Source organism: Drosophila willistoni, chromosome 3R (genome assembly GCF_018902025.1).
Source record: "Drosophila willistoni isolate 14030-0811.24 chromosome 3R, UCI_dwil_1.1, whole genome shotgun sequence".
NCBI classification, from domain to species: Eukaryota; Metazoa; Arthropoda; class Insecta; order Diptera; family Drosophilidae; genus Drosophila; species Drosophila willistoni.
In genome coordinates, this window is record NC_061086.1 from 20,471,109 (window position 1) to 20,495,870 (window position 24,762).

The window sequence follows — 24,762 nt, forward strand, 5'->3', positions numbered from 1 at the left end:
AAAAAATGAGCACAGAGCCAACTTTATGCATAAATATTTGCATGCAGACAGGCGACCAGGCCATGCCAGGCCGGCTCAGGCTCAGGCTCAGGCTCAAGCGACTTTTCTCATCCTCCTGCTGTTTGCCAATTCTCCTCCTATCGGTAGTGCTTCTGCTGCAGGCCAAACCGCTTCGCAGTTGTTTGAAATATTTTGCGCATTTTCCAGCATTTTTGGCCCAATATACCTGGGTATCCAACCTTGCTGAAATGGTAACTCATCTTGGCTTTGGGCACCTGTGCACCTCTGTTTGGCGGATTCTAAATTGCTAATGGCCGAAAACCCAGCAAGTTGTTGGCAATTACAGTACCACCATCTCAACTTCCCCTTTATCCCATCGGTGACTTTCATAATGCCAACATTTCTCACCAGACGTAAATGCGATTCGCAACCAAGAACTTTGCGCAACAATTTACACAATACATCAACTTAGAGATGGGGGAAAAGGAAGGATGCCAAAAGTCGAGCCATATGCAAGTCTTAAGAGGACTAAGAACGAAAGGAAACAGAAAAGGGGGAGTCGTAGTGGAGAGAATTTGGATTTGAAGTCGTTTTCTTCATGCTGCTGTTGCTGCTGCTTCACGAAAACAATTTATTTCACTTTTAAATTGCTAAATGTCTTCGTATTTTGGCATCTTATTCACACACACACACACACACAACTCGCTGTTATATTTATGTGCGTGATATATATATTTCACTAGCATATATTATGCATCTCACAGATATTCTACCGCCCAATTCGCCACCCACTGTCTGTCCTTATCTTTCACTTCTGATTTACTTGAAAAGCAAATCGATTTTGGCATCACATTGAAATTAATTTGCAAATAAAACTTGGCACAACTTTAACTGAGCCATTGTATTTTGGCAACCCAAAAGGAAACAAGAGGCAATTGTATAAACATTCTTGTCAACGAAATAAGTATGGAAAATTAGACATATGTATGCATACGATGGAAACAACAAATAAATATATTTTATGCAACTTTTGAATGTTCTTTTTTTGTGGGCTTGGCGAGAGTTGGCTAAGTTTGAATGGTTCTTAAGTTTTTATTATTTATTTACAATAAATATATACTAAAGTCGGATTATTAACATTTGCTTAAAAGCAGTGTAAGTGCTCTTACAACTTGTAACACCCCAATTTTCTTTATGATGGTGACTTTTCTTTTGGCATTATAAACAATGTGACCCATTAATTGTAGCCGCTGAAAGCTTGTGACAGAACAAAAACTAAAAGATTCAGAATTTCAAATTTCATATTTCCACACACAAGCATGAGTTGTGTTCTACTCTTGTTTGATTTAATGACTTTTCAACGAAAAATTATGTTCAAAATGCTCTGCAACAATAAACTCGCTTTATTGACTTTTTATGAACCGCAAAGCCAGCAAAAAGAACCGACCAAAACACAAAACCAAGCAGAGAAAGGAAACAAGCCACAACACACACACACACACACACACAAATATACAGTGAAACACGCACGCACACAAGAAAGAAAGTTTCAACATAATTTTTACTTCCGGTCGGCGCCATTGTCGCATTTAATATGCCATGTTGTTGTTGCTTTTGGTATTCCTGTTCCTGCCCCGTTGGCCCGTTGGTTCGTTGTCATCGTCGACAGCGGCGACGATGGTCAGTTGAATCTTTGTCACCGCTCGCTGGTTGGTCGCCGTTATTATTCTTGTTTTGTTCCGTGCTTCCGGTAATGGCCACTCAAAAGGACAGGGCAATTAAATAAATGTACACAGCAACAGCAACGTGCCGCAAAAGACATCAAGACAACAAAATCAACCAAAACAGCAAGAAATTTCATTAGTAATCTCAACAAAGCAAACAAAAATTAAATCTCAAATGGAAACAGTGTGAATGAGGTAGTAAATTTTTTAGAAAGCCTGATGGCTTACCATCTTCTCTTTTGTATATTGATAAATTAGACTTTCGAGTTTATAACAAGCTGAAATATAATAAGTTCTTAAAGCTGAGCTGGGACTTAAACAATAAATCAATAATTCTTGCAATATTTTTTGCTGGGTAAAGTTGAATTCAATTTTCCAAATAGCTACTACGAAGGTGTGTTTGTTGTTTCATTATTTCATTTTGTTATTACTTTTGCTGCAGACACATTTCGACACGTTGAAAAATTCAGAACAATTCCCAATTGTCAAGCCTGTTGTTGTTGGTGCTGTTGGTCATAATTGGCCATGGTAGTAATTTTTTATTTTATTTATAGACCAGCCTCACGTCAACAGCAACAATATTGGCAATGGCAACAAAAGAGCCTAAATGAGCCAGGAGTTTGGTAAATGGAAAAGGGAGAGTGAGCGAGGGAGATAGAGAGAGATATGGTGAAAGAAGGGAGGAGAATCCAGAAACAAAGAGGCCAATATCGACATGAAAGTTTCTTTATATGGTTGGGTCTAGATGTTGTTCTTGTTATTGCTCTTATTTTATTTACAAGTTACAAGGACATCGAAGGCAATTGCGCCTGACTTCAGATCGAAAATTCGCTTGAAACGACAAATTTTTAATTTGTAACCAAGGCGTGCTTAACCCACACACACAGACAACACCCAAACACAAGGCAACACTCGCCTGGAAGAGAGTCGATGAGGGAAAATTGGTGGAAAAAAAGAAATAAATAAAATTTCGGCCATTTACTCTTGACTGTGTTTTTTGCTTTTCGAATTGTACATTTTATAGCGTTTATCTCATTGCCCCAACTTTTCACAATAAACTCAATAAGAGAGTTCGAAAGTTCAAAATGAAAAGCGACTTTAAAAACGTTAAAGACTTTAACTGCAATTTCTCTACAAAAAAAATAGATGCCATAAAACAACTATGCCACCTTAAGATTCATAATATAAGTTAAAGTTCAATTGTTTTTCCACAAAATGTAACTGATAGCAAAAAGATATCTCCTATCATCATAACGCCATCTAAAGGTCAACGCTTTAAAAATTATATCTACATACATATACATAATACACGCTAATCTCATTTCAAAATTTGGCTTTTGATCTTTAAGCTTTTTAATTTTTCATAAAATTGCAAGCCCTTGAGGCAAAAATTTAACCATAATGTGATTACATCGCCTAATAGTCGTTCGTATGAAATGTTTTAACTTTTGATGCTGAATCAGAAAATATATACAAAATAAAAGGGAGTTCTGAAAAGAGCAAAGAACTTTCAATCGCCGGGCATCAATTAATATCTTCCAATTAAAAATAAACTTATTTCAATTTTATTTAATTTTTTCGCATTCCTGCGTATTCTCATTTGTTTTCGAATTAAGTGACGCAGCATTTGCTCTTTAAAAACTGCTTTCCACACCCTCGTGGGAGTAAAAATATGCATATGGTCCTCTGACATTTGTCATTTTGACATTTGATAGCCGTTGCTAAAGCTACTGTCACTGTCATGGGTCACATCAGAGTTTGGACAAGAATAAAAATAGAAAATGTGTTTGCCAAAACTGAACTTTGGACTACTAATTTGTCACTACGCGTAACAGATTGTACAAAATATGGGAAAATTTATTGATTTCAGTCAACGAAAAGCAGAAACGTCATCTTTTTCCTGTTGCTAAGCATCAAAGGAAAGAAAAATATAAAGTTTATAAGAATTTCATAAATATTTAATCATCTATGTATTAATGAATTTAGAAACTAGTAAAATTATTGATATTGTAAATGGTTTATACCCAAACTAAGCTAGAAGTTTATATATTTGTAGAACAGACTTTTCAGAGAATTAGAATTGGTGGTTTATATAAATATTTAGTTTTATTTATCCCTGTCTTAATTTCATTTGTCCAAATGTAAAAATTATTATTTAAAAGTTCACTCGAATTTCCCATTCGGAATCTTTGCCGTTCTCTGGACACGCACGCTTAGAAGCAAATCTATGTCCTTTGCTGTTACTTCCCTCTCTGTCTGTCTCTGTGGCAAAACGTTTTGGCAATAAACTTCACACAAAATCAAATTAAATTTGTCAAACATAAAACGACTTGATATGTTTGCTTGTTTGTCTTTCTCCCTCGCTCTATAACTCTATCCCTTTCTTTGCCTGTTCTCCCTCTCAGTCACTGTCAGCTGTATTGGTCACCCCTTTGCCTCTTTTTCTTTTTGGAGAGTTTGCCAGTTCAACCAAGTGCTTCAACAGTTATTGACTGGCGTGAATGTCCTTGGGGCGTATTCCATTTGCCCTGTATCTGTATCTACAGCTGTAGCATTGTCTGTATCCGTATCTGTATCTGTGTCTGAATCGTCTCTCCTATAACAATGAAAATAGATGTCTCCTTTATATAGAATAAAAACAAAAACTTCAGAAACAACAAGAACAAAAATCTGTTTGTTCTAGGTTTTAAATGTTTATTGTTTTCATTTACAATAAAAAAAAAAACATACACATATGTACATAAATGCGCACAAACATATTAAAATGTACAATTTTGATTATCATTTTACAGCTTTATGTGAATCTGTATGTGTGTGTTTGTGTGTTTGCCAGACACTTGAGCTTGTATTGTTTAATGGTAAATGTCCAATTGGATTACTAATACAATTTCCACTGCCTGAATGGATTTTGGTAACAGATTGATTGGATCTTTGAATATAGAAAGGCAAATGTAAAACGATTATATTTAATGCGGTTTCGAATTGGAATAAATCGAAACTGTTACTTATTTTATTACTTATATTCCATAATAAATGAAAAAATCATTTAAGGAATAATGATTTTTGAGATGCGATTTTAAGATTATTGGATATCACTTGATAAAAATTCTCTAATTGATAAACGAAAACTAATATTCTGCAAAATCATGATAGTGACCTTGTCGTAAAAGTGAGATAAATGTATCTCAATTTAAGCTCTCTTTAAACATTATTAACACTTTCAACATAAAGAAATTTCACTTTTATCCATTTAGCGAAAGAATTTATGACTGTGTGTGTGAAAGTAAATAATTCACAGCCAACTGAGAGTAAGTAACTGGTCCGACCTGCTGACTGACTGACTGTCTGACCAGTTGCAGCGAATATATCCAGCATCTGGTTAAGGCATTTTGTGGTTCTTGTGGCCCAGCCACATGGAATGCTTTTACATTTCATTCGGTTCTTTGACTCTCTCCCACACAACGATTCCTCAAAGGCACAGAGCAACCCAGAACTTTGACCACAGCATTGAGTGTCTTAAAGATGAAAATTAACCAAAACGCATATGATGGCTGAAGGACGAGGGTATGGAGGCATAGGACACATTAACTACGCATAATTTGCATGCCAGCACAGTATTTGCGGTTAGGGCTTCATTTTTGCGGTCATGTGTGAGTAACAGCAATAGCGGCAGCATCTGCGCCTGTTCCTGAAGTATGCTAAGAATTTTGTTCCTCAAAATTCCCTAATGAGTTTTCTGAAGCTTTGGCAAGGGATTGGGGAGGAGTTGGAGGTTGTGTGGCAAGGCAGCGACTTCGTCACCAAATGTAAAACAAAGTGTACAAAAAACACAAAAAAGAGAAAGAAAACAACTTTCACAAGTTTCGTTTAAGATTGCATATGAAGGATTTTCCTTCACTGTCTGGCAAGTTAAGTTTTCCCATAGTGTTGATTAGTTTACCAGCAGCTGAAGGTTGCCTCATAGTGGTTGACTTGTTATAACCAAACGAGTACATACATATGCATATGAACATATATGTAAGTTTACACATATATGAATGCCATATTGCCGAGGGAGTTCACCAAAAACTCTCATGCATGATTAAAGATCTGTGTGGGTGTGTGTGAGCTGTAAAACTTTAATGAATAGCAGAACTTGGATATGAAAAAAAATAAAACAACTTTCAAGTTTTCAAAATGAGGGCAAGAGTGAAAAACTATGCCGCAGAGATTTTCCATTAGACATAAAGAGACCGACTCAGTGAGATCGTTAAAATAAAACTGCCCACAGAAATTGCCCTCAGCCATATGTGTAAGAGTACGTGGGTGTGTGTTTTGGTGTGGGTGTGGGTGTGTGTATGTGAGTGTGTGTATTTGTTGATAGAGGATATATAATTGCTATATAGGGTTCACAATTCTCGTTTATGCAAACGTTCTGGGTAATATAGGCTAGACTTTTAACCTTTAGAACTCATTTATATTTATGCAAACTACTTAACAATTTAGGAGTCTAAAATATATCAAACTATATGTTAATTAAGACGATTGGTATTTTAAGCCAAGGCTATTTAAGTCCATTTAAATGAATTTGATCCAGCTTAAACAATTTTATAAGCAACTTCTTTGATGTCATTTAGCATAACCCCAAACCATATAGAAATCCTTTCTCCCACTATCTGTTTCAGTTAAGTTCATTCGCTTCAATTTCAGATATTTCTTGAAGACATTCTGACAACTGGAAGTGACATCAAGAGAGCGATGAAAGAGTGTGTTTACCTGTCTGCAAGTTGAATGCAAAGTGGACTTTAGTTTACTTTATATATTTATATTTCTACTATGTATTTAAATGGGCGTCGACAAACTTTCTTTTGTTCGCATAATATTGCGGCTAAGGCAAAGGCAAAGGCTAAAGGTCAAATGGTAAATTATGCTAGGCAGCAACCTCGATGCGGTTGTCAAGTGCAATTGAATGCAATGTCAATGTGTGGGTGGGGTTATAAAGGATATATATCTTAACGGATCTCGTCTGCAGTTTCCGAATCAATGAAGCAACAATAAACTACACAAACAATAACAGAAACGACAATGGGAACAATGAATGCCATTGCAACGGAAAAGAATTTAGAATTCAATTCACTTCGAGTGTGTTTCCAAAGCCAAAGCTCACCTGCATATAGAGCTCAGCGTAGGCGTATGCAAGTATGCAATCGTGTGGGTGTATCTGCATTTGTGTGCGTATAGGTCATGTACAGGATTTGAATAATGCGCGGCAATTATAATTTCTAATTCTGACGTCTGTAAAGCAAATAGGTAAGCAGTTACAAGAGAGTTTGTCTTTACCACAGACTCTCTCTCTTTCTCTCTTAACCCTCAGACACGCTATAAACGCTTCCTCTCTTCTTTACTGGCTGGCTGGTCTCTCTCTCTCTCTTTCACTGTTTTTTCGAACTTCCAGTGTTGGTTTTTCGAAAAAAGCTCGACTGAGGCAACGCAGTGGGCTAACTATAGAACAATGTTGCTCGGCACTTTTAACCTTTTGCCTGGCCTGGCTTGGCCTAGCCTGGACTGGCACAGGCTCTAGGTCCGGCGGCTCTGAAAACTGTGCTATAAGTTTTTAGTGAAGGTCACTAATTGATTAATATGCCTGGTCCAAAGATAACAAAACGGGTAATACAGTAAATAGGGATGGTGAAAGGAAAGGAAAATTCATTTGCTCCTAACAATGGCAGTTCAAAAATTTTGATAGATGACAAAAGGCTTACCCAGAACACACAGAAAGTTGATCCTCTTAACACTCGCTCACTCATGCAATTGATAATGACTTAATTAGGTTTTTATACACATACGCATACACACTCAGATACTATTCCCTCTTTACATCCCTCAAAGAGAAATTGAGGCAGGCACGCACACATGCATATGAATGTATGTATATATTGTGAAAACCCATAAAGGGCGAAACATTTCATAAAGGATTTAGCCAAAAAGTTTTTCTGTGTGCCAACTGTTTAATTTATACATTCACAACAAAAAGTACATATACACAGTGAAACTCACTAACACATATATAGAGCAAATATATTATTGCCCCAACAAAAAGGATTAAAAATTTTTCGTGCCTTGCCTCCTGTCATGCTTTATGAAAAACAGAAATGGAAATGGCAAATTTACTTTCCTCGCCCTCTTAACCCATCCTCTTCCTCTCGCCTAGAGTATGTGTGTGGGAGTTGAAACTGTGTGTGGTAGTTTTAACGCATTGCTGAGTTTTATAGTTAGCCCTTTTGCGTTACTCCCCTGCCGCAAAAATTTCACATCGGTTATGCGGCCATAGCAATAAAAACAAAAACATTTAGCAGCCTTCTAAATGTGGCCAAAAAAACTTGGCAATTTGTCTGTCCGGTTGGGGCAAGGCAGGGCAAAGTGCAGCTGTACTTCTAGCCAAGCCAGCGATTATTTAAAGTTTCCATTCGTAGTCAAAGATTTCTTAAAAAATTTATTGCAGTGTGAGTTTCTATGCTTTCCTACTAATATTGTTTACCCTCCTGTGGTATCTCGCCACTAATATTAGCAGCTTCTTTAAATTGCGTATACGCAGTGTTAGTCATTCAGTTGTTTTGCTACGAGCTCCTAATGACCCAATCACGTTCATTCTGATTAGAACGTGGTGAATGCATGTTAAGTGCAAATTTTGTGTGCTACGAAGAAGTCCCAAACTGCATATCATCTGCCTTGATAAAGCCATTCGGTTTTATGGAAATAGTCGGCTTGCTACATTTTCATTTAATTTCATTTGGCCATTAAAAATATACTTACCTATTTGCGGGGTAACCGTTTTTATTATAGCTTGTAGTTAATTATAACAAATTTTCTGTTTGTTGTTGGCATATCTTTTATGTTTCACAAACAAATCACAAAAAATAAATTTACCTTCACAAATCTTATCATGTAATTATTTATTTATTTATTTTGGTGGAAGAGGAGGGTTCAGTTTTATGTGCTGGCAGCTAATTTTGATGCATGTGCGTCATTAAGGGGCAGAGGCGAAATGGCGTGTGGCAAATGGGCCAAAATGACGTCGCTAAAAAACCAAAAAGCAAAAAAACACACACAAACAAACAAACAAACACACTGCGACAGGGAAGAAGGAAGTGAAACAAAAAAAAAACACAAGTAATATAGACGGAAGTTAAAAATTAATTTCAAGTGCGCTCATTGAGGCACTCAGAGGCTGCAGCTGTGACGATGATGCTGACGACGACGAAGACATGGAGATGCTCCAACAATAAGGGGAACAGTTGGAATAGAGTGCTGGTACTGGTACTCCTGTTTCTCGAGGGGCAGAGGGGTTGTGGTAAGGTGGTATATCTCACACAATAAACGTAAAAAATTTAACACTTGGGAAAACAAAGCGTAGCCATGAATAAAATGTAAGTAAAGTAGGTTCCTCTTCACCATACAAACACAAACACAAACACACACACACAGAATGCTGGACACAGGAGGCTGGTAGGACAACAGCTGTGGCCATTTCATGACTAGCTTATCGGAAAAACGTTCCCGTCCAGTCGACGACATGAAACGCAATAATTACAATAAATACTTATTTATTAAGGTTTATTTTTTCTCCTGCAGGATATTGAATTTTTAATTTCATTGAAAATCGGCATAATAATGATCATTTCAAGTATGAACAAATATATATTAAATTTGAGTGGAAGATTGCCAAGACACCAGAGCAATTTGGATTGCCATTACGATTCATATTGGATTCGTTTGCCGGCAGTCACCTGAACCAGAAAAAACAGGTCAACACAAGGGCAAAAAAAAAAAATAAATAAATATTTCGAAGGAAATAAGTTTCCAATGTTATTCTTTTGTGGCCTTCATGTGTATGCATGTGTGTGGGTTGTGTGTGTGTGTGTGTTTGGTTGTGTCTGGCTGAAAGGGCGGCACCAATTTTAATTTCCCACCGTAATTACATACTCAAAGTGGCCATCAGCGAAGCAATTGGTTTTATTTTTGTTGATTTTTCCTGGTTTATTTTTGGTTCTTACCTTTTTCTTTCCACTTTCTTACTTTACTTGTTTGCGTTTTTTATTATTTCCATTGATTGGACTTCGTGAGATCCTTTGAAAAAGAATACATCACATGTGTGTGCTTACCTGTCTCTTTATGTTTGGGTGAATATATTTTAAAATAAACTTTTGAGTTTTAATAATATGTGGCACAATCAGTGGCGTCACTGACAAAAATTTGATACGTCTTTAAAGTTGAAACACTGATTAAAAAGAACAAACTAAGCAACAGTAATCTGATGCCCTTAGTATGTTACGTCATAATATTTGTTTACGCCATCAAAGAGATCTTCTTAGATGGTGATTTAACAATTGCTTCAAATAAAGGTTTCTATATAAAATAAAGTGTTATTGCTGTTATTTTACTTATGTCTATGTGAAGTACTTTTTTTTTTTGAACTTAAAACTGAATCTAATCATAGATTTTGTTTTATATACCTACTACTTAACAGATCTTTAATAAAAGTGCAAGTTTAAGGCATTTTTTTTTTGTTTTGTTTTGTTCTCTTCTTATATCTAGAGTTTTACCCGTGAAAGCAGCCAAAGAGATGCAACAATCGAAATATTTGCCATGAGCTTTAGTTTCACCTTGAAAGAAATGTAATGCAAAAAATGAGAAGAGGAAAAGTAGGTAAAGGAAATGTAGGTAAGGCAAAAATATATTTATTTTTTATTATTATTATTATCTCTGTTGGTGTGTAGCTACATACATATGTGTGGATGTGAGTGGTTCTGTGTGTGCGATACTCTTTATGTATCAGCTTCAATTAATGTCAGCCTGCGCGAGTAACGATTTTCTTGTCATTCATGCCAGTCAAAGAGTCGAGTCGAAACGACAGTTAGACAGCCAGATAGCAACATACAAACATATACACACAAGGGCACCAAGGCCACTAAAGAAGGTAGAGGGAGGTAGGCAGTGTGTCAGGAGTGTGTGCCCGTCATGCGTTTATTCATTCGTCATTCGTTTCCTTTTTTTTTGTGCTTCATTTTGCCTTTTCTCTCGCTTATTTGTTGCCCTGCCAAGAGGCGTATTGAAGTGTAGCAAAGAAATCAAAAGAATCCTGATGAGATCTGTCTGTAGATATATATATATATATATACATATATATTGGTGTGTAAATGTTTGTATATTGCTCTTGTTGCTTTCATAATTTTAGAGCCCGAGGACTACGTAACAAATAAACAAAATGATATGAAAAATGGTTTGAATAAAGAAAAATTTGTATTTTAGCCAGTAAAATGCGCCTTGAGGCGCATTCAGTAAATAATTTTATAGAAAGTCTGGTGTACAAGATTATAAGTTAGCGAATTCGATTAATGCCAGATACTGAAGTAGACAATTTTGATGACCCCAAAAGATCCCATTTCACAACAAGAATAAAGATATAATTTAATTAATGAAATTTTCCGTTTGTTTTTATTTTTTCCCCGTAGGCGTGTGTGAGTTACCTGCCGGAAATGTGGCATTGTTTATTTGCCCAGTCCAGAAGCAAAAAAAAAAATATATATACAAAATTAATTAAAAAATTAAACAATAAAAACAACAACAACAGAGTCAGGAAAATGGTTGTCATGCCCAGGGCACAATGCCTCAATTCAAAAGCCCTTAAAGAGAGGGCCAAACTTGATGCCAAATGAACACAAAGAGACAGAAAAAACTCTTGGCAACACAAAAAATTTGTCAAAAACCTCTCTCATTTTGAGGATCTCCCACCCTCAAGTACAACAGTCATGCACCGTACACCCACACAGCAAACCCACATACTTATACAAAAAAAATGTCCATAAAAATCAATGTCTATTCGAGACAGACAAATTAACAAGTCATTGCGGGCACATTTGTTCCGCCAAATTGTTAAGCCAAGTCACTGAGATTTGGCACTAAATCGACTAGAGTATACCCAGCAGATATTTCAAATAGATTTGCAGTGTGTCCAAAAGTATAGGTAAGGTCCTTTTTAACAATTCGAAAAGCAATTCAGTCGTGTAAATAAATTTAATACATTTATATTTTGATAAAAAGTTCTTTTCTTTTTTTATTTTCAGAGAACTTTCTTTAAATTCTTGAGATGTCCAAAGTACTTTTATTATGGTAATAATGAGTATGAGTGCGCTTGTATGATCTAAAAAAGTAGATTTATTGACACTTCTAATTGTCAATAATATAATTCCCTGCACTCAATTATGTTAAAAGCTCGTGAAGCCAATAAAAACACTCAACATCTGTGGGCGGTCCCCTTACGGGGGGCATATAAATTAATTTATTTCGACAAGAAGGAAAAAAATCGCAGAGCAAGTAGAGGAATTGAAGAGGACCAAACAGACTGCGCTTGTGAAGTGAATATGGAGAGGGAGGTGACGCTTCAAGCGAGCAAAAGTTTTAGTATGCCTCAACGGCCAGTGATGGCACTGACTGCCGGCCATGGGGCAATTAAAATTACTGAGCCAAAGTTAAAATCTAAGCAGGACGTGGAGCTAAACATGGGTGTGGTGATATGAGTGGTGGCAATTGCTCTTGACTGACTCCGCTTAACGCATCAAAGGTCTCACGCTGCGTATGAGTAACGTTCCATTCCTTGTGTTTTACTTTCGTTCGCCATCTCGCCATCCCTCTAGATCTGATGGCCCATTTTTATTGTTATTGTTGCTGGGCTATACTTTACTCTGCTGTATCCGAGGCAAGGCACTTAAAACTTAATGAAATATTTACAATAATGGTGTGTTGCTTTAGCAACTTTGGTTTCTGCCGCATTTTCCTTTTTCTGGTTTTTTGCTTCTTTTTTATTTTTTTGTTTGTCGTTTCCTTTTTTTCCCCCTGTTTTGTGTATTTGGTTTTCTTGTCCCTCCATTTTATGGAATTATGAGTAAATTGCTACAAATCACGCCAATATGTTTATAAGTCGTAAATGCTGCCGGTCATAAAGTTGTAAAACGGAACCCAAATACAAACACGGCAAATAAGAACGACTTTACTTTGATTGAATTGTTTGCCCAAAGAGTCGGCATATGTGATGCGGGTTAACATTTAAATTACTTTGTGAAATCGTTTGCAATTGGGTATTTCTAGTTTGATTAGCCTTTTGTAATAAATAATAGAAAGTCAAAAATGCCTTGATCAAGGATGTTAAAAGATAGTTTTAAGCAGATTTAGTAAATGGCCTAAATGTAAATCTTATTTTTTAATCCTCAATCGAAAGGAGCAATTGTTAGATAGCATTTCACTGACTAATGAGTGAGTAAGTATGCAAGATATAACAAAAATTGTTGTGTTAATCAAAAATAATAATAATTTTACTGATATAAAAAAAAAAATGTTTATTCCAATTTTGAAATATTTTCACTTTGCGCATTTCCAACCGATCTTCATTTCACAATTTCAAATATTGGCCCAGAATTCGCTTTACATATTCGATACATTAACATTTTAATTAAAATCAGCACAAATTAGCAACTGACCACAATTACAACTGACTAGAATAGAAAGCTTGATTGCATAGGCGGGGTTATTTGGGAGGGTTAGTTATAATAGTAATAATTTATGCAATACCGCAAAATGTTATCGCTGCAAACAAAAGATTTCAAAAATATTCAACTAGATATGCAATTGCTAAAATTTTAGTGTATGTTTGTTTTTCCCGATTCAGTTGGTGTTTTTTTTTTTTTTTTGCCTCTTTTCATTGTGTGTGCATGTTGCAAAACAATTAAATTGAATTAAGTATATGTACATGCAACAGAAACAACAATAACAAGAACAGCAGCAGCAACAACTATTTACAGCTTGGTGTGTACCTTTTTAATGAATTTATCGTGTAAATTTACGCCAACTTGTCAAGTGTATGTGTTTGTATTGTTGACGCCCTGGCAATGTTTTGCTAAATAAGCAACGTACACACAACACACTCACTCACACATACACAAAGATACACACACGCACGTACACAAGTGGGCTTTAATTTTATAATTAAATTTATAATTGTTTTCCAGACTTCAATGGCGCGGCTTATATGGGCTAGAGTCTAGTGTGTGTGCATATAAGAGCCATCATCCGGCATATGAAAACCAAGACGGAAATGTTTAACAGCCCAGGACGCAGATGTCCTTAACAAGTATATTTGTATGCAATGGCAGCACCCCATCAACCGCCTACAAAAATAATAATAATAAAGAATATATACATACATGCACAATTTAAATTAAAATAATAACAACAACAAAAACAACACCACTATATGACAGTTAATATTGCACAGTTGCAATTTCAAAAAACTATCAATTTTACTTGTTATTTTGTAACCTTGTATACCCTTTGAACTGTTTAAAAATTATCTCAAATGGAAAGCGTTCAGTGATTATAGTTTGAGCTTTTAAATGCTCTTATATGAAAAGTTATTTAATTTTTAAACGTGAAACCATCTTTTTTTTCTTTTTATCCTTTTACTATTTCTCAACAATCTATATTTAGATTATCAAAATTGCTGTTTATACTACTCAAGTTTTCCAATGGTAATAACTAACAAAGACGCTTTAAAAATATAAAAATCATCCCATCAAATGAAGTCAAATATGTTTTGAAAATGAAATTTTCATTGCTTTATTGATACATTTTATAACTCAATTACATAATGCTCCGCCAAAGGAAGAGTATTTTAAATGTGGTCTCAATGACAACTCATTCTATCGACTATCCGAAATATCTGGCTTTTGTGTCATTGTTTATAGGCTTGCTGATTGCAACATTTTGCCATAATTTAATCTGTCCACACACACAAACACATACAAGCTGGACTCATCCTATTAAAAATTTTTAAAGTATTGAATACTACTCACAAATGAATCTTTTATTTGCTATCCCGAACTCTTTCACTCTTTCAGTCATACACAGTCCAGCACTCTTTGCAGAATAAATAAAATAAAACGGCATTAATTTTAATTTGCTTGGCACATCAAGCAACAATATAGCCTTTTGCGAATGTGCCAGACACACAACCACAGAACAATAAATAATTATTTTCACTTGCTACGTGTTCCCCACTGATGCTGCATTATAGTATTTAAATGCATCGATGGCGAGAGAAGCTGTCACAAGAGAAAGCGAGCGAAGAAGCATTAAACACCATCAATTGGCACAGAGAAATGAAGAGTATCCATGGAGATTGCATTGAGTTTGCCCGACTATAAGGTTATTAAACCCATTCAAAATATTGTCTAGTCCATCGCAAGTTCCGTTTTATTCTGGTCTCTGTTTGAGCATTGCTAAACTCTTGCCCGTTGGCAATAATTTTCCATTTTAATTAAATTCCTGCCACAACAAGAAAGAGAAAAAAATATTGCTGGCAGCTGAAAGCCAACCCAGATTGTTACACACATATCCGCACAGGGATTCCACCCACATCGCCTGCCCGCCTACAAGGCAGTGAGGGTACCTTTATACGTACAGATATAAAAAATATTTTGCATGCCGTAATGGATAAATGAAAGCGGAAGAAATTAAGTTAAATTGACGATGAAAAAACCAAGAAAAAAATCAGCAAGACAAGAATACATTTAAGTCGAAACAAAACTTCAATACCCGAATTGTAAAAACTTCTTTTAAACGTATGATTATTTTGAAGTTTAAGAAAATCAACCAAGTTGGCATTAACTGGTGCATAAAATTAACCATGACCGCAATCTTTCGAAAACCACTAAATTAAATGGCTTCCTAATTTTTTGATTGGTTTTTGAATTAATTAGTTGCTAATGGTTAAATATGACCACAATTTGCAAAACATTAAAGGACTGATTGTTCGTCATTTGTTGTGGTTTCAGTTGCCTCTGTTTCTTGGCCCCAATTCGTTTAGTTGCCACAGCAAATGTATGTTTAGTGGGGCATGCACATTGCACATGTCCCTGTCCCTGTTCTTGGTTTGAAAACTCTCACACTATTCGATTGAATGTCCCATGTGCATGTGGTTAGACAAACATTTTCTCAACTATTGAACTATTGCCAGATTGTATTGACATTGCCGAGGCACTCACATGCATATATATATATGTATATATATAGACACGCACACTTACTCGCACAAAAGAACTTGAGGCAAGTCCCTGGCATAGCCATTGCCAGAAGCAGAAACTGTCGAGGACTGTCGCCAACTTTTACACGCAAATCCTTTTGAATTGCTGATTTACCTCCCCGTTTGCAGACGGTTAGAGTCTTTGCCAACCATTTTATATAGTATAAACTAGCCAAAATCCTCTGCCAGGACAACAAGTCCAACTGTGACGACGACGACGACGACTGTTACTACTGCAGTGTTGGTCTATAAATCTAAAGCCAAAGCGGATTGCGATTGCATTGATATGCGATGTTGTCTAATGCAATAGTCTTTTCTTTCTCTCTCTCTCTTTCTCTATTTCTCTCTATCTAGCTGACTCTCTTCTTCTGCTATTTTCATTCTCTCTCAGTTTACCTATTTGTTATCCTTACATTGCGTTTATTTATTTGTTTCGCCATTGGGCGCAATCTGTTCAATCGGCGCCGTATTTAAGTGCTTTACAAAATGGTATTAGAAGGCAATGCTACCTTTCACTTACCCAATTCAATTGTGTCAGTAAGTGTGAATTATGTGAGAGATATATCAGTTAGGAAAAGCCGGGAAAAAAGTGTTACTAAGTGATGAGCAATTTGTGTTAGTGTTAAAAAATCGATTTTTAAAACTTTCTCCAATTGCAGGTAAGTCCAATGACATCGGAAAAGACGTCTTAACAAACGTGGGGGATTTATTTGAGGTATAGTAGATACAAATTGAACGTTCCTAATGCTGATTTTCAATAATTTTCTTAAATTATCTGCATACAAGATAACTAATTAGGTATGTGACCCCTTAACCCTTTTATCAATCCGGTCCTGGTCGTTGCCTTTTCAATAATTCAATGGTAACTATTGAAAAATTTATTTATACACATGGGTAAATTTTCTAATTGAAAATGCAGACTGGTCCTGATCAGTTTTCGGGTTATTACGAACGAATTGTTGTTGTTCTTTGCTACAGGAAACATTAGTTTTAGTTACAGCAGACTGAAGGAGAGGGCTTAGTAGGGCGAAAGCGAGAGACTGTGGTTAGGTGTAGCTGGCCATGTGCTACAGTCCTGGTCAACATGATAAATTGCTACATAAATTATAATAAACGCACATGCCAGGATGAAAAGAAAGAGATAGAGATTGAGCCACACGCAGACAGAGAAAGAGATAGAGAGTATGCCTGGTCAAGCCACATAGTTTTGGGTAAAAATTTACATGAAAAACTAATTTCGCTTAGGAAGTCTAATGTCAATGGGTGGCGGAATACGGACCGATGCCGATGTCGATGATGAAATGCCATACAAATTGAGTTCACACTTTGTGGAGAGATACTGCATAATCCGAAATCATCAAAATTCATGAATCGCCACCACGATTAGTTACAAATGTTGCACACTCAAAGTCATTCAGCAGTGGCACTGGCTTCTTCTATGCCTGCCATCTGCATAATTCAAATAATTTTGCCGACATGGGACGGAAGCAATGAACATGCAAGACATCCCCGAAACTTTGCCATCTCCTCACAACTAAATATTCACTTACATATATGTGTAAATGTATATACGTATATCTAAGTAGATCTGTATGTATGTAGTGCGCAGATTTGAATTTATTATGCCAGCTCTTGTGGACGAAATTCGGTCAATGGGTTCAGCACAGTTCAGTTTCAGCCGTATGGGCCCGTTAAACCGACCGACCACCATGTACAATAATTAAATGCACGATAAGCTAGTCACGAGCAAGTCAGGGGGGTTGGTGCATGGGGTGGGGGGACTTGAGAAATGGCATGCCAAAAATGCAAGTGCCAACAAATTATATTACATGCAAGTGAATTCACGTTTTCCTGCTAAATAAAAGTCGCCCCTATTGCTTGATTGTGCGGCAAAGTATGCTACGATTTTTTAGCCATATTTTACTATTTTTTTTTTTTTTTGTTGTTTGCAAGTCCGCCCCGACATTTGTGTGATTTACGCGGCATGCAGGCAAAAATGCTCGAAACCGTGGGAAAAAATGGAAAGTGTAAAAGACAAAGAAAACAAACCAAAAATAGAAGACTAAAGCATAGGGTGAGTGGAGTGTGCAATGATAAAACACAGGAAAGTAGTCGACTTGAAGAATTTGCTGGAATTGCTAATTTGAAGAAAGAAATGTCTAATAGATATATCTAAGAATGTAACTCAAACCAATATTATAGCAAGGAAAATACCACTTCTAATAAGTCTTCAAATCTGAATCTCTGTTAATTATAATCGACTTAGTTATTTTAAAATATTAGAGAGCCAATTTTAAGAAGAATAATAATACACCTAAATTTCAAGATCACTGTTTTCCAAGCCTGCGGTGTTTTTCCAGATTTTAAATGGATTGACAAATCTGAATGGTAAATAAAATTTGCATCCACACCTGATATTTGGACAATCGCTTTACCAACATGCTCAACTTTTGGTTTATTTTTCAGTTGCCTAGAAAAATTGCCACAAACATGCGTGTATACTGGGCGTAAGTGTGTGATGGGGAATCTCCGTATATGTTTGTGTGTAAAAGTGACTTCACACCTCACCCAATGCAGGGAATGGAGGGAATGAAGAGAAGGCACACTTTGAAGGGGATGGGGAGGAAGGACAAATGCCTGGCAGCAATGAAATGCAATGCGCAAAATGCATTTTCCGCGACTACACAATTGAAGTAATAAATCACGTCCGAGTCCGAGGGGCATTACATGAGGGGTGAGAGGAACAAACCCAAACCCCTTTTTTTTTGCCAGAGCAAATGAAAAAGAATCACACAAAAATTGTTCTCCAACTGAAAATGCATACAATATATAAGTATTAAGTGCAATCATGTGGAAATGCCCGGAAAATGCAGCCATGGAAGCTTTAGAGCTGGAGCTGAAACTTGGAGATGCAGATGCTCGGGGAGATGGCCATGCCGATGGGCGTACAGACGAAGACCACCTATTAAAATATACACTCATTAATCATCAGCACAGCCTTGTTGTCCTTTTTGTTGTTGCAATTGCTTATTTTGAGCATTCACAAAAAAAATAAAATAGATTGAAAATGCGAATTTATGCAGTATTCATATACAGCAATGGGATAAAAAATTGTGAGAACAAGCAGCAACTCCAACAACAATAACTCTATAAATTTGCCAGTCGAAAAGAATTTAATACTTTTCATAAAGTGTTGTCCGCTTGCTTTTTGGTGTTTTTTTGGACAGAAATGTTTATACATACATATTTTTTTCACACATACATATATATTTTATTATTTCATTTTGTGTCATTTCCCTTTTATTTTGGATGTCTGTAAATAACTGCATGTGAGCTACAAATTGTGTCTATTTCACATATTGCGTATACGCCGCATTGCACAAACTGAATGCAAGTTAATTATTTTTATTTGAGTGGGATAAAATGAAATTTTGTGAAATGAATTTTAATGATTTGTTTAATAAAATGGCCATTCAAGTGTGAAATTTAACGCGGCTTGTTTGGTCGCGTTTTCCTCTGTTAGTTGCATTGCCCATTAGGTCAGGCAGACGATGAAAGGGCTTGGCAAGCGTTTGCCCTTTTTTTTGTTGGCAGCAAATATAAATATGAAATTCTAATTAAAAAACCATTACATCGCTTGACCTCGCAGAAAAATTTAATGAAATGCAACAAGTCAAAGAAAAACAACAAGAACTGGCATAATGACTATGCGATTTGCACTCAAAGGGAAACCTGGCCCATCTGCTGCAATTTCCTAACCAATGTATTCTTTACTCCCTCTTCTTGGCCACCGCTACAACATAAAAAGACGCCGGGTATTGCCACACCCTTAATTTTAAATTGTGGTATCAAAAGTTCCAAGCATTTTCTCTTCTATGTTTGTTTCTTTTTCTGTCTGTTTTCTGACTTCATTTTAATTAATAATTTAGGACATACCAACAGGCATTTTTACAGGTCAAAGCTCATTCTGTTTCTCCCTTGCTTTTATTTTTTGGCTGTAAAATTCAATTTTTGTGACCCAGCAGACGTTTCTGTGTCAACTCTGTCATCAACTGTCTGATTCCTACTCTTAAAATTTCGTACAATTTTATATATTTTTATAAACAAATTTGTATAATTTTTTTATTTTATGCCTTTTGATTTTTATTCCTTTTTACAAGTGCAATTTTCTTTGTTTACATTTGCACAACTTTTTGACTTTGACACAGCTTCTTTTAAACTTCACGACAACTTTTTCAGCTTTTTCTTAGGTTCTGTCTTGTTTATTTCGTTGCTGTTTCTTCTTAACGTGCAACCGCGAAGGAAATAATGCAGAAAAACCATGGCAAGTTGTCCTCCAAATTTTAAGCTGGTGTAGTGTTAGATCGCAAAAAGGTATGAAAAAGACAACTAAATTTTTCATTTATATATACATATATATAATATTTATGCATGATTTAAAACGGTGCTTAAAACAAAATGTATTAAAGTTTGTGTATTTCATATAAAGTCTAAATAAGATTTCGCTAGTTTTTTTTTATCAATATTTATTTTGACAGGTAATACCCATAGCAAACTAAGTTTACGCTTAGATCCGAAGAAGTTCTGACAGAGAGGGTATAACAAGGTCGGCAGTTAGATTTGTATGGAGCTCAATTTGATATTGTAGACTTATGCCACTTGTGATGCTTATAAAGTTTGCCATCGTCGAGGCAATTTTTTCACATTCACACAAAACAACACCCGGGTTTTTTCCCAAAAGTTTCATATGTGTGTATGTATACATTATGCATATCAATTTCAGCCCACACACGCACACACATTATTAAAATATACGTATGTATGAGAGAGAAGAATGAAAAATATCCTACTGCGTCACAATTTTCATTCTATTGGTGGAATATCATTTTGCAGCATTATAACGGCCTCCTAATTACTTTTGTTTTTTAATAATCATGCTTGACCCAACATACACGCCACACCCACACACATATACATAAATTTTGTGTGGCTAAAATAAACTCAAAACTGGGCACAAACTTTTTTTCATCTTTTTTGTTTATTAATTTAGCGCTCAAAACTAATACAGTATGCAAGTCTATGCTGCAAATGGATGTGAGTGGTTGATGGGTGGCTAAAATAAGAGTAAAGAGCTGGGCGACATATGGAGTAAATATTAGTTTAAGGAGGTGGTAGGGTATGGAGACAAAACAGTCGTATGTATACTCTGGCCCGTTGTGAGCTTAGTTATGGTATCAACAAAATTTAAACCCAAATCAACTTTATCTTGTTATTTGCAATGGGTAATAAAAACAACAGCAACAACATTAACGTTCTGCTACAAAATTTTCCATGTTGGCATGGAAATGTGATGACTTTTTTGATATGGGCAAAATTTAATGAGTAAATTCTCCAAAAACAAAGAGAAGGATATAGCAAGAGATTAGAATTGGGTTTCTTGTTGAGTGGCAATGTTTAACATTTAAATAAGCAACTCCACTTAAAAGTGGATCAAGTTGTTATATTGAGGTGCAAATCCTGCATAAATAAGAATATCAGATCAAACAATGTTAAAATGTGTTTAATGCAATAGATAAATCAATACACAAAACTGCAGATACAGATTTAAGCTTTAATTCAGAGAAAATTTTTCTACCTATGTATCAATATAAATCAATAATAATATTATTAAAAAAGAGGTGCATAAAACACCCATCTATTCGTTGGTCTAACTTTAATCGCTAGAAAGATGAAAGCTAGTAATTCACAGAGTCAAAAATTAAATCAAAGAAAACTTTTGAAAATTACTAAAATCAGCTCATCTAAGTTTGTTAGGTTTCCAGCACTTTTCTGTGAGAATGTCTAATGCAATTTGCGTTGGAGTTGAAATTTTCAAGTTAGCTGAAAGCTGAAGCCATTGGAGAGCAGCACCTGCAATGGCTGTTTATATAAACATGAAGAATCAACTGTATATCTGTATGTGTGAGCGTGAGTATGTGTGTGTGTGTGTACGGAAAAGCATAGAAATCTAGGTCATGCTGTTATTTCCGGTTTTTGTGGCTAACTACAGAGAAGCGAGTTCAGGCCCTGGCCTGGCGATCACCTTGTGGTGCTTTAGCCAATTTGTTTCAGAGGGTGGTACAAGCCACCCACATTTTTGCCTCACCAAACAAGTCATTTCGTGAGTTAAGGGGGTGCTGAAACCCAAAAATGAACGGGTAAACACATTTGCAAGTTGTTATTATGTTGTTCATGTCGCTTGAAGTTCGAAAATTGTTTTTGCAATGAAATTAAATTCTAATTGTTCTACTTGAGTATCAAAGTGAAAAAGGGGTGGAAAACAGAGTAAATAGGAAACAAACGGCATTGAACAAGTAAACCAAAGAGAAACAATCTCAAATATACGAAAATGGTTTGGCTTCATTTACTTGTGTATTTCATTTAATTACTTGCATTTCGTTTTGATTTTACCTGCACGTATGCACAACTATTTTCCTGTCTTCCCTAAGCAAAGGTAAGTAGGTATATAATTAGTACAGACAAAGAACAGGGCTGACCAGTTGATAATAGGGAACTAAGAACTAAGAGTATTAAAAACATTGCTACAAGGAAATGAGAAAACATTTTAATTAATCATACTAATTTAATTCTATTGGCCATTACTTATTAAATTCTAAATACTTTACTGGTGTAGTATTCAGTGCATATCCTTTTCGTGTTAAATTCACCGCCAAAAATCTACCAGCCTCAACAGCCGATTCTGTTTCATGTGAGAAAAACCCCAACAACAAAATCATAATCAGCAGCCGACAACAACAAGTACTTCACAATGTTGTACAACATACTCAACCGAGAGACATACACACACACACACACATGCAGATCTGCAAATGCATTCAGAAAGGGGAAGAGGGCAACCCTAAGTAGAGCACTTTGGCAGCTGCTTTACATGTGACACTGTGCCCCAATAAGTAGGCAACGAAAACTGCTCGTGTTGGGTGTGGGAGGGTATGTGTGTTTGTGTTGGTGTCACAACATACTCGAAAATGTCATTTGGCCATAGATGGTTGTTCTCAGTGTTGCCGTTGCTCTCGGTCGTGGTTTTTCGTCCCCGGCAACGCTAATTATGGAAATTAAAAACTTAGCGAAAAAAAATATAAAAATGTGCATTTTTAATTAAATAGAAAAGAGAAGCTTGGTCGGAAAATGCACTGACATGCTCTGCCAAAAGCATTGCGGTCGTAGTCATCTCACAACCAACCTCACCACTCCTTCGTCCTTTCCTCTTACACTCTATCTCCCTTGCTTTCAGCTTTCAGCCATTTTTCCATGTACCACAATGGGTACAAAAGTTGAGCAAAATGCCGCAGCTTCAGCCACGTGTGAGGCCGAGGTAAAATTCTTGCTTTATTATTGCATTTTTCTGTGTTGTTTCTCTCTCTCTCTTTTTTTCACCTCATTTTTTTATGTTTATTTTTCATTTCTCTCATTTGCCCAGGGCCATGTGTGGTAGTTCTGTGCCTGAAAAAGGTGTCAAAAACATATATGCAAGTACACACATTTGTATAAAAATTTATTTTGTAAGGCTGTTAAAACTTTGTGGTCGACCACAAAATTTTGTGGACTATGACAGATATTTTGATTTGTTTTTGCAGTGGCCAAAGCCTTGGGTTTTTCCCCAAAAGGCAAACTAAAAGTATTCATTCGTTGTCCTTACCATTCTTACTTTTGCTCATTAAGGAGCTAATTGGTGTGGCTTTATTTAATTTAAGTTTAACTTAAGAAAAACAAAATAAAGAAGAATTTAAAATTAGTACATTAAATTCACTGCTGAAATCTTTTTAGTGTGAAATTAATTGAAATAGTTTTTAATAAAGTATTTAATGTACCTTGTGTTCGTCCGAAAATGGCTAACATAGAATTTCAATAGGTAACTAATTTTTAGTTGACTTGAAAAAGCCATTTAAACAACACACTAAAATACACTCAATGCAAATATCAAACTATTTTGATACAGAGGCATGGAATAAAGATACCTTGACCAACTAATTTATTGCAAATTATATATCTATTTGCGGTTATTGCTAATTAAATATTATATTATGCAATTCCCAATTGAATTTATTATGTACATCATTTACTCATCTCCTGTGAATCCATCTGTAAACAATCGAACAGCATAACAATGAAAAACCACATAGACCACAACATAAAGCATGATATTAGCTATGCTTAAATACTAACCCAAATACACAGAAACTTAGATGGAAGTCAGCGTGTAGAAACAACAGCATAGTCATCATCATCATGTATTTCACTGGCAGAAAGAGACAGAAATAGAGTGAGTGAGAACGAACGAAAGAGAAGCAAATGCTTTTTGCGGTCAGCTTATAACGCTATTTGCCCACTTGCGAGCATTTATCACATTTATCTTTAGAATTGTCCAAAACGTAGTACACGAACAACACCTTGATTCAAGCCGGTTTAGAGATAAAACATTGCACAAAGCAAAAATGCAAATATGCAGCTATATATCCCCCTCACCCAATTCCTTCACTCCGTTTGCGTATATTTCGTATTTCACATTTCCACTTTCATGTTGGGTGGCAAGGAGCGAAATATATGCGGCACATACCATGGGTCCATGGCAGAAGCCAGCTACGAAGCATTTCATAAATTTGTGGAAGCAAGTGGCGCGCCAGCAGCAGCAGTAGCAACATATAATGGAAAATAGAAAAAAAAAACCCAAGCAAGAGCTAAATAAGTTTTAATCCTATTTCGTTGGATTCCAGTTACCTTGCCATAGCCGCTGCTGTTGTGATAGCCATATGTGTCTGAGTGCGGGGACTTTGGCGGGGGTTTTGTGCCAGTGTGTGTGAGACAGTTTGTTTAGCCGCTTGTGCTGCAAAAGATAAACGAAAACATCGACCAGCTGCACAGCGAAAT